Source organism: Convolutriloba macropyga, unplaced genomic scaffold, assembly GCF_964194025.1.
Source record: "Convolutriloba macropyga unplaced genomic scaffold, txConMacr16.3 SCAFFOLD_4245, whole genome shotgun sequence".
Classification (NCBI taxonomy): domain Eukaryota; kingdom Metazoa; phylum Xenacoelomorpha; order Acoela; family Convolutidae; genus Convolutriloba; species Convolutriloba macropyga.
The window spans coordinates 1-10,000 of record NW_027452093.1 but is presented as its reverse complement, the minus strand read 5'-3'; positions in this window follow the sequence as shown (position 1 = coordinate 10,000).

The following is a 10,000-nucleotide window of genomic DNA, read 5'->3' as shown; positions in this document are numbered from 1 at the left end:
CCTAACAGTGGCAGCCAATCAGAGTGCGAGAAAAGCGCTCCCAAATGGCCTAACAGTGGCAGCCAATCAGAGTGCGAGAAAAGCGCTCCCAAATGGCCTAACAGTGGCAGCCAATCAGAGTGCGAGAAAAGCGCTCCCAAATGGCCTAACAGTGGCAGCCAATCAGAGTGCGAGAAAAGCGCTCCCAAATGGCCTAACAGTGGCAGCCAATCAGAGTGCGAGAAAAGCGCTCCCAAATGGCCTAACAGTGGCAGCCAATCAGAGTGCGAGAAAAGCGCTCCCAAATGGCCTAACAGTGGCAGCCAGCTAGAGCTAGCTTAAGTTAGCTTGGGTTAGCTTGAGTTAGCTTTAATTAGCTTTAATTAGCTTAAGCTAGCTTAAGTTAGCTTGGGTTAGCTTGAGTTAGCTTGAGCTAGCTTGAGTTAGCTTGAATTAGCTTGAGTTAGCTTGAATTAGCTTGAGTTAGCTTGAGTTAGCTTGAATTAGCTTGAGTTAGCTTGAGTTAGCTCGGGTTAGCTTGAGTTTGACTTCATTAACCCAAGTTAGCTTGGGTTAACTTCATTAAGTTAGCTTGAACTAGCTTGAGTTAGCTTGAGTTAGCTTGAGTTAGCTTGAGTTAGCTTGAGTTAGCTTGTCTTAGCTTTAGCTAGCTTGAGTTAGCTTGAACTAGCTTTAGCTACCTTGAGTTAGCTTGAGTTAGCTCGGGTTAGCTTGAGTTAGCTTGAGTTAGCTTGAGTTAGCTTTAGCTAGCTTGAGTTAGCTTGAGTTAGCTTGAGTTAGCTTGAGTTAGCTTGAATTAGCTTGAGTTAGCTTGAGTTAGCTTTAGCTAGCTTGGGTTAGCTTGAGCTAGCTTGAGTTAGCTCGGGTTAGCTTGAGTTAGCTTGAGTTAGCTTTAGCTAGCTTGAGTTAGCTTGAGTTAGCTTGAGTTAGCTTGAGTTAGCTTTAGCTAGCTTGAGTTAGCTTGAACTAGCTTGAGTTAGCTTGAGCTAGCTTGAGTTAGCTTGAGTTAGCTTGAGTTAGCTTTAGCTAGCTTGAGTTAGCTTGAACTAGCTTTAGTTAGCTTGAGTTAGCTTGAGTTAGCTTGAGTTAGCTTGAGTTAGCTTGTCTTAGCTTTAGCTAGCTTGAGTTAGCTTGAACTAGCTTTAGCTACCTTGAGTTAGCTTGAGTTAGCTCGGGTTAGCTTGAGTTAGCTTGAGTTAGCTTGAGTTAGCTTTAGCTAGCTTGAGTTAGCTTGAGTTAGCTTGAGTTAGCTTGAACTAGCTTGAGTTAGCTTGAGTTAGCTTGAGTTAGCTTGAGTTAGCTTGAGTTAGCTTGAGTTAGCTTGTCTTAGCTTTAGCTAGCTTGAGTTAGCTTGAACTAGCTTTAGCTACCTTGAGTTAGCTTGAGTTAGCTCGGGTTAGCTTGAGTTAGCTTGAGTTAGCTTGAGTTAGCTTTAGCTAGCTTGAGTTAGCTTGAGTTAGCTTGAGTTAGCTTGAGTTAGCTTGAATTAGCTTGAGTTAGCTTGAGTTAGCTTTAGCTAGCTTGGGTTAGCTTGAGCTAGCTTGAGTTAGCTCGGGTTAGCTTGAGTTAGCTTGAGTTAGCTTTAGCTAGCTTGAGTTAGCTTGAGTTAGCTTGAGTTAGCTTGAGTTAGCTTTAGCTAGCTTGAGTTAGCTTGAACTAGCTTGAGTTAGCTTGAGCTAGCTTGAGTTAGCTTGAGTTAGCTTGAGTTAGCTTTAGCTAGCTTGAGTTAGCTTGAACTAGCTTGAGTTAGCTTGAGTTAGCTTGAGTTAGCTTGTCTTAGCTTTAGCTAGCTTGAGCTAGCTTGAACTAGCTTTAGCTACCTTGAGTTAGCTTGAGTTAGCTCGGGTTAGCTTGAGTGAGCTTGAGTTAGCTTGAGTTAGCTTTAGCTAGCTTGAGTTAGCTTGAGTTAGCTTGAGTTAGCTTGAACTAGCTTGAGTTAGCTTGAGTTAGCTTGAGTTAGCTTGAGTTAGCTTGAGTTAGCTTGTCTTAGCTTTAGCTAGCTTGAGTTAGCTTGAACTAGCTTTAGCTACCTTGAGTTAGCTTGAGTTAGCTCGGGTTAGCTTGAGTTAGCTTGAGTTAGCTTGAGTTAGCTTTAGCTAGCTTGAGTTAGCTTGAGTTAGCTTGAGTTAGCTTGAGTTAGCTTGAATTAGCTTGAGTTAGCTTGAGTTAGCTTTAGCTAGCTTGGGTTAGCTTGAGCTAGCTTGAGTTAGCTCGGGTTAGCTTGAGTTAGCTTGAGTTAGCTTTAGCTAGCTTGAGTTAGCTTGAGTTAGCTTGAGTTAGCTTGAGTTAGCTTTAGCTAGCTTGAGTTAGCTTGAACTAGCTTGAGTTAGCTTGAGCTAGCTTGAGTTAGCTTGAGTTAGCTTGAGTTAGCTTTAGCTAGCTTGAGTTAGCTTGAACTAGCTTGAGTTAGCTTGAGCTAGCTTGAGTTAGCTTGAGTTAGCTTGAGTTAGCTTTAGCTAGCTTGAGTTAGCTTGAACTAGCTTGAGTTAGCTTGAGTTAGCTTGAGTTAGCTTGAGTTAGCTTGTCTTAGCTTTAGCTAGCTTGAGCTAGCTTGAACTAGCTTTAGCTACCTTGAGTTAGCTTGAGTTAGCTCGGGTTAGCTTGAGTTAGCTTGAGTTAGCTTGAGTTAGCTTGAGCTAGCTTGAGTTAGCTTGAGTTAGCTTGAGTTAGCTTTAGCTAGCTTGAGTTAGCTTGAACTAGCTTGAGTTAGCTTGAGCTAGCTTGAGTTAGCTTGAGTTAGCTTGAGTTAGCTTTAGCTAGCTTGAGTTAGCTTGAACTAGCTTGAGTTAGCTTGAGTTAGCTTGAGTTAGCTTGAGTTAGCTTGTCTTAGCTTTAGCTAGCTTGAGCTAGCTTGAACTAGCTTTAGCTACCTTGAGTTAGCTTGAGTTAGCTCGGGTTAGCTTGAGTTAGCTTGAGTTAGCTTGAGTTAGCTTTAGCTAGCTTGAGTTAGCTTGAGTTAGCTTGAGTTAGCTTGAACTAGCTTGAGTTAGCTTGAGTTAGCTTGAGTTAGCTTGAGTTAGCTTGAGTTAGCTTGAGTTAGCTTGTCTTAGCTTTAGCTAGCTTGAGTTAGCTTGAACTAGCTTTAGCTACCTTGAGTTAGCTTGAGTTAGCTCGGGTTAGCTTGAGTTAGCTTGAGTTAGCTTGAGTTAGCTTTAGCTAGCTTGAGTTAGCTTGAGTTAGCTTGAGTTAGCTTGAGTTAGCTTGAATTAGCTTGAGTTAGCTTGAGTTAGCTTTAGCTAGCTTGGGTTAGCTTGAGCTAGCTTGAGTTAGCTCGGGTTAGCTTGAGTTAGCTTGAGTTAGCTTTAGCTAGCTTGAGTTAGCTTGAGTTAGCTTGAGTTAGCTTGAGTTAGCTTTAGCTAGCTTGAGTTAGCTTGAACTAGCTTGAGTTAGCTTGAGCTAGCTTGAGTTAGCTTGAGTTAGCTTGAGTTAGCTTTAGCTAGCTTGAGTTAGCTTGAACTAGCTTTAGTTAGCTTGAGTTAGCTTGAGTTAGCTTGAGTTAGCTTGAGTTAGCTTGTCTTAGCTTTAGCTAGCTTGAGTTAGCTTGAACTAGCTTTAGCTACCTTGAGTTAGCTTGAGTTAGCTCGGGTTAGCTTGAGTTAGCTTGAGTTAGCTTGAGTTAGCTTTAGCTAGCTTGAGTTAGCTTGAGTTAGCTTGAGTTAGCTTGAGTTAGCTTGAGTTAGCTTGAGTTAGCTTGTCTTAGCTTTAGCTAGCTTGAGTTAGCTTGAACTAGCTTTAGCTACCTTGAGTTAGCTTGAGTTAGCTCGGGTTAGCTTGAGTTAGCTTGAGTTAGCTTGAGTTAGCTTTAGCTAGCTTGAGTTAGCTTGAGTTAGCTTGAGTTAGCTTGAGTTAGCTTGAATTAGCTTGAGTTAGCTTGAGTTAGCTTTAGCTAGCTTGGGTTAGCTTGAGCTAGCTTGAGTTAGCTCGGGTTAGCTTGAGTTAGCTTGAGTTAGCTTTAGCTAGCTTGAGTTAGCTTGAGTTAGCTTGAGTTAGCTTGAGTTAGCTTTAGCTAGCTTGAGTTAGCTTGAACTAGCTTGAGTTAGCTTGAGCTAGCTTGAGTTAGCTTGAGTTAGCTTGAGTTAGCTTTAGCTAGCTTGAGTTAGCTTGAACTAGCTTTAGTTAGCTTGAGTTAGCTTGAGTTAGCTTTAGCTAGCTTGGGTTAGCTTGAGCTAGCTTGAGTTAGCTCGGGTTAGCTTGAGTTAGCTTGAGTTAGCTTTAGCTAGCTTGAGTTAGCTTGAGTTAGCTTGAGTTAGCTTGAGTTAGCTTTAGCTAGCTTGAGTTAGCTTGAACTAGCTTGAGTTAGCTTGAGCTAGCTTGAGTTAGCTTGAGTTAGCTTGAGTTAGCTTTAGCTAGCTTGAGTTAGCTTGAACTAGCTTTAGTTAGCTTGAGTTAGCTTGAGTTAGCTTGAGTTAGCTTGAGTTAGCTTGTCTTAGCTTTAGCTAGCTTGAGTTAGCTTGAACTAGCTTTAGCTACCTTGAGTTAGCTTGAGTTAGCTCGGGTTAGCTTGAGTTAGCTTGAGTTAGCTTGAGTTAGCTTTAGCTAGCTTGAGTTAGCTTGAGTTAGCTTGAGTTAGCTTGAGTTAGCTTGAGTTAGCTTGAGTTAGCTTGTCTTAGCTTTAGCTAGCTTGAGTTAGCTTGAACTAGCTTTAGCTACCTTGAGTTAGCTTGAGTTAGCTCGGGTTAGCTTGAGTTAGCTTGAGTTAGCTTGAGTTAGCTTTAGCTAGCTTGAGTTAGCTTGAGTTAGCTTGAGTTAGCTTGAGTTAGCTTGAATTAGCTTGAGTTAGCTTGAGTTAGCTTTAGCTAGCTTGGGTTAGCTTGAGCTAGCTTGAGTTAGCTCGGGTTAGCTTGAGTTAGCTTGAGTTAGCTTTAGCTAGCTTGAGTTAGCTTGAGTTAGCTTGAGTTAGCTTGAGTTAGCTTTAGCTAGCTTGAGTTAGCTTGAACTAGCTTGAGTTAGCTTGAGCTAGCTTGAGTTAGCTTGAGTTAGCTTGAGTTAGCTTTAGCTAGCTTGAGTTAGCTTGAACTAGCTTGAGTTAGCTTGAGTTAGCTTGAGTTAGCTTGTCTTAGCTTTAGCTAGCTTGAGCTAGCTTGAACTAGCTTTAGCTACCTTGAGTTAGCTTGAGTTAGCTCGGGTTAGCTTGAGTTAGCTTGAGTTAGCTTGAGTTAGCTTTAGCTAGCTTGAGTTAGCTTGAGTTAGCTTGAGTTAGCTTGAACTAGCTTGAGTTAGCTTGAGTTAGCTTGAGTTAGCTTGAGTTAGCTTGAGTTAGCTTGTCTTAGCTTTAGCTAGCTTGAGTTAGCTTGAACTAGCTTTAGCTACCTTGAGTTAGCTTGAGTTAGCTCGGGTTAGCTTGAGTTAGCTTGAGTTAGCTTGAGTTAGCTTTAGCTAGCTTGAGTTAGCTTGAGTTAGCTTGAGTTAGCTTGAGTTAGCTTGAATTAGCTTGAGTTAGCTTGAGTTAGCTTTAGCTAGCTTGGGTTAGCTTGAGCTAGCTTGAGTTAGCTCGGGTTAGCTTGAGTTAGCTTGAGTTAGCTTTAGCTAGCTTGAGTTAGCTTGAGTTAGCTTGAGTTAGCTTGAGTTAGCTTTAGCTAGCTTGAGTTAGCTTGAACTAGCTTGAGTTAGCTTGAGCTAGCTTGAGTTAGCTTGAGTTAGCTTGAGTTAGCTTTAGCTAGCTTGAGTTAGCTTGAACTAGCTTGAGTTAGCTTGAGCTAGCTTGAGTTAGCTTGAGTTAGCTTGAGTTAGCTTTAGCTAGCTTGAGTTAGCTTGAACTAGCTTGAGTTAGCTTGAGTTAGCTTGAGTTAGCTTGAGTTAGCTTGTCTTAGCTTTAGCTAGCTTGAGCTAGCTTGAACTAGCTTTAGCTACCTTGAGTTAGCTTGAGTTAGCTCGGGTTAGCTTGAGTTAGCTTGAGTTAGCTTGAGTTAGCTTGAGCTAGCTTGAGTTAGCTTGAGTTAGCTTGAGTTAGCTTTAGCTAGCTTGAGTTAGCTTGAACTAGCTTGAGTTAGCTTGAGCTAGCTTGAGTTAGCTTGAGTTAGCTTGAGTTAGCTTTAGCTAGCTTGAGTTAGCTTGAACTAGCTTGAGTTAGCTTGAGTTAGCTTGAGTTAGCTTGAGTTAGCTTGTCTTAGCTTTAGCTAGCTTGAGCTAGCTTGAACTAGCTTTAGCTACCTTGAGTTAGCTTGAGTTAGCTCGGGTTAGCTTGAGTTAGCTTGAGTTAGCTTGAGTTAGCTTTAGCTAGCTTGAGTTAGCTTGAGTTAGCTTGAGTTAGCTTGAACTAGCTTGAGTTAGCTTGAGTTAGCTTGAGTTAGCTTGAGTTAGCTTGAGTTAGCTTGAGTTAGCTTGTCTTAGCTTTAGCTAGCTTGAGTTAGCTTGAACTAGCTTTAGCTACCTTGAGTTAGCTTGAGTTAGCTCGGGTTAGCTTGAGTTAGCTTGAGTTAGCTTGAGTTAGCTTTAGCTAGCTTGAGTTAGCTTGAGTTAGCTTGAGTTAGCTTGAGTTAGCTTGAATTAGCTTGAGTTAGCTTGAGTTAGCTTTAGCTAGCTTGGGTTAGCTTTGAGCTAGCTTGAGTTAGCTCGGGTTAGCTTGAGTTAGCTTGAGTTAGCTTTAGCTAGCTTGAGTTAGCTTGAGTTAGCTTGAGTTAGCTTGAGTTAGCTTTAGCTAGCTTGAGTTAGCTTGAACTAGCTTGAGTTAGCTTGAGCTAGCTTGAGTTAGCTTGAGTTAGCTTGAGTTAGCTTTAGCTAGCTTGAGTTAGCTTGAACTAGCTTTAGTTAGCTTGAGTTAGCTTGAGTTAGCTTGAGTTAGCTTGAGTTAGCTTGTCTTAGCTTTAGCTAGCTTGAGTTAGCTTGAACTAGCTTTAGCTACCTTGAGTTAGCTTGAGTTAGCTCGGGTTAGCTTGAGTTAGCTTGAGTTAGCTTGAGTTAGCTTTAGCTAGCTTGAGTTAGCTTGAGTTAGCTTGAGTTAGCTTGAGTTAGCTTGAGTTAGCTTGAGTTAGCTTGTCTTAGCTTTAGCTAGCTTGAGTTAGCTTGAACTAGCTTTAGCTACCTTGAGTTAGCTTGAGTTAGCTCGGGTTAGCTTGAGTTAGCTTGAGTTAGCTTGAGTTAGCTTTAGCTAGCTTGAGTTAGCTTGAGTTAGCTTGAGTTAGCTTGAGTTAGCTTGAATTAGCTTGAGTTAGCTTGAGTTAGCTTTAGCTAGCTTGGGTTAGCTTGAGCTAGCTTGAGTTAGCTCGGGTTAGCTTGAGTTAGCTTGAGTTAGCTTTAGCTAGCTTGAGTTAGCTTGAGTTAGCTTGAGTTAGCTTGAGTTAGCTTTAGCTAGCTTGAGTTAGCTTGAACTAGCTTGAGTTAGCTTGAGCTAGCTTGAGTTAGCTTGAGTTAGCTTGAGTTAGCTTTAGCTAGCTTGAGTTAGCTTGAACTAGCTTGAGTTAGCTTGAGTTAGCTTGAGTTAGCTTGAGTTAGCTTGAGTTAGCTTGTCTTAGCTTTAGCTAGCTTGAGTTAGCTTGAACTAGCTTTAGCTACCTTGAGTTAGCTTGAGTTAGCTCGGGTTAGCTTGAGTTAGCTTGAGTTAGCTTGAGTTAGCTTTAGCTAGCTTGAGTTAGCTTGAGTTAGCTTGAGTTAGCTTGAACTAGCTTGAGTTAGCTTGAGTTAGCTTGAGTTAGCTTGAGTTAGCTTGAGTTAGCTTGAGTTAGCTTGTCTTAGCTTTAGCTAGCTTGAGTTAGCTTGAACTAGCTTTAGCTACCTTGAGTTAGCTTGAGTTAGCTCGGGTTAGCTTGAGTTAGCTTGAGTTAGCTTGAGTTAGCTTTAGCTAGCTTGAGTTAGCTTGAGTTAGCTTGAGTTAGCTTGAGTTAGCTTGAATTAGCTTGAGTTAGCTTGAGTTAGCTTTAGCTAGCTTGGGTTAGCTTGAGCTAGCTTGAGTTAGCTCGGGTTAGCTTTAGCTAGCTTGAGTTAGCTTGAGTTAGCTTGAGTTAGCTTGAGTTAGCTTTAGCTAGCTTGAGTTAGCTTGAACTAGCTTGAGTTAGCTTGAGCTAGCTTGAGTTAGCTTGAGTTAGCTTGAGTTAGCTTTAGCTAGCTTGAGTTAGCTTGAACTAGCTTTAGTTAGCTTGAGTTAGCTTGAGTTAGCTTGAGTTAGCTTGAGTTAGCTTGTCTTAGCTTTAGCTAGCTTGAGTTAGCTTGAACTAGCTTTAGCTACCTTGAGTTAGCTTGAGTTAGCTCGGGTTAGCTTGAGTTAGCTTGAGTTAGCTTGAGTTAGCTTTAGCTAGCTTGAGTTAGCTTGAGTTAGCTTGAGTTAGCTTGAACTAGCTTGAGTTAGCTTGAGTTAGCTTGAGTTAGCTTGAGTTAGCTTGAGTTAGCTTGAGTTAGCTTGTCTTAGCTTTAGCTAGCTTGAGTTAGCTTGAACTAGCTTTAGCTACCTTGAGTTAGCTTGAGTTAGCTCGGGTTAGCTTGAGTTAGCTTGAGTTAGCTTGAGTTAGCTTTAGCTAGCTTGAGTTAGCTTGAGTTAGCTTGAGTTAGCTTGAGTTAGCTTGAATTAGCTTGAGTTAGCTTGAGTTAGCTTTAGCTAGCTTGGGTTAGCTTGAGCTAGCTTGAGTTAGCTCGGGTTAGCTTGAGTTAGCTTGAGTTAGCTTTAGCTAGCTTGAGTTAGCTTGAGTTAGCTTGAGTTAGCTTGAGTTAGCTTTAGCTAGCTTGAGTTAGCTTGAACTAGCTTGAGTTAGCTTGAGCTAGCTTGAGTTAGCTTGAGTTAGCTTGAGTTAGCTTTAGCTAGCTTGAGTTAGCTTGAACTAGCTTGAGTTAGCTTGAGTTAGCTTGAGTTAGCTTGTCTTAGCTTTAGCTAGCTTGAGCTAGCTTGAACTAGCTTTAGCTACCTTGAGTTAGCTTGAGTTAGCTCGGGTTAGCTTGAGTTAGCTTGAGTTAGCTTGAGTTAGCTTTAGCTAGCTTGAGTTAGCTTGAGTTAGCTTGAGTTAGCTTGAACTAGCTTGAGTTAGCTTGAGTTAGCTTGAGTTAGCTTGAGTTAGCTTGAGTTAGCTTGTCTTAGCTTTAGCTAGCTTGAGTTAGCTTGAACTAGCTTTAGCTACCTTGAGTTAGCTTGAGTTAGCTCGGGTTAGCTTGAGTTAGCTTGAGTTAGCTTGAGTTAGCTTTAGCTAGCTTGAGTTAGCTTGAGTTAGCTTGAGTTAGCTTGAGTTAGCTTGAATTAGCTTGAGTTAGCTTGAGTTAGCTTTAGCTAGCTTGGGTTAGCTTGAGCTAGCTTGAGTTAGCTCGGGTTAGCTTGAGTTAGCTTGAGTTAGCTTTAGCTAGCTTGAGTTTAGCTTGAGTTAGCTTGAGTTAGCTTGAGTTAGCTTTAGCTAGCTTGAGTTAGCTTGAACTAGCTTGAGTTAGCTTGAGCTAGCTTGAGTTAGCTTGAGTTAGCTTGAGTTAGCTTTAGCTAGCTTGAGTTAGCTTGAACTAGCTTGAGTTAGCTTGAGCTAGCTTGAGTTAGCTTGAGTTAGCTTGAGTTAGCTTTAGCTAGCTTGAGTTAGCTTGAAACTAGCTTGAGTTAGCTTGAGTTAGCTTGAGTTAGCTTGTCTTAGCTTTAGCTAGCTTGAGCTAGCTTGAACTAGCTTTAGCTACCTTGAGTTAGCTTGAGTTAGCTCGGGTTAGCTTGAGTTAGCTTGAGTTAGCTTGAGTTAGCTTGAGCTAGCTTGAGTTAGCTTGAGTTAGCTTGAGTTAGCTTTAGCTAGCTTGAGTTAGCTTGAATTAGCTTGAGTTAGCTTGAATTAGCTTGAGTTAGCTTGAGTTAGCTTGAATTAGCTTGAGTTAGCTTGAGTTAGCTCGGGTTAGCTTGAGTTTGACTTCATTAACCCAAGTTAGCTTGGGTTAACTTCATTAAGTTAGCTTGAACTAGCTTGAGTTAGCTTGAGTTAGCTTGAGTTAGCTTGAGTTAGCTTGAGTTAGCTTGTCTTAGCTTTAGCTAGCTTGAGTTAGCTTGAACTAGCTTTAGCTACCTTGAGTTAGCTTGAGTTAGCTCGGGTTAGCTTGAGTTAGCTTGAGTTAGCTT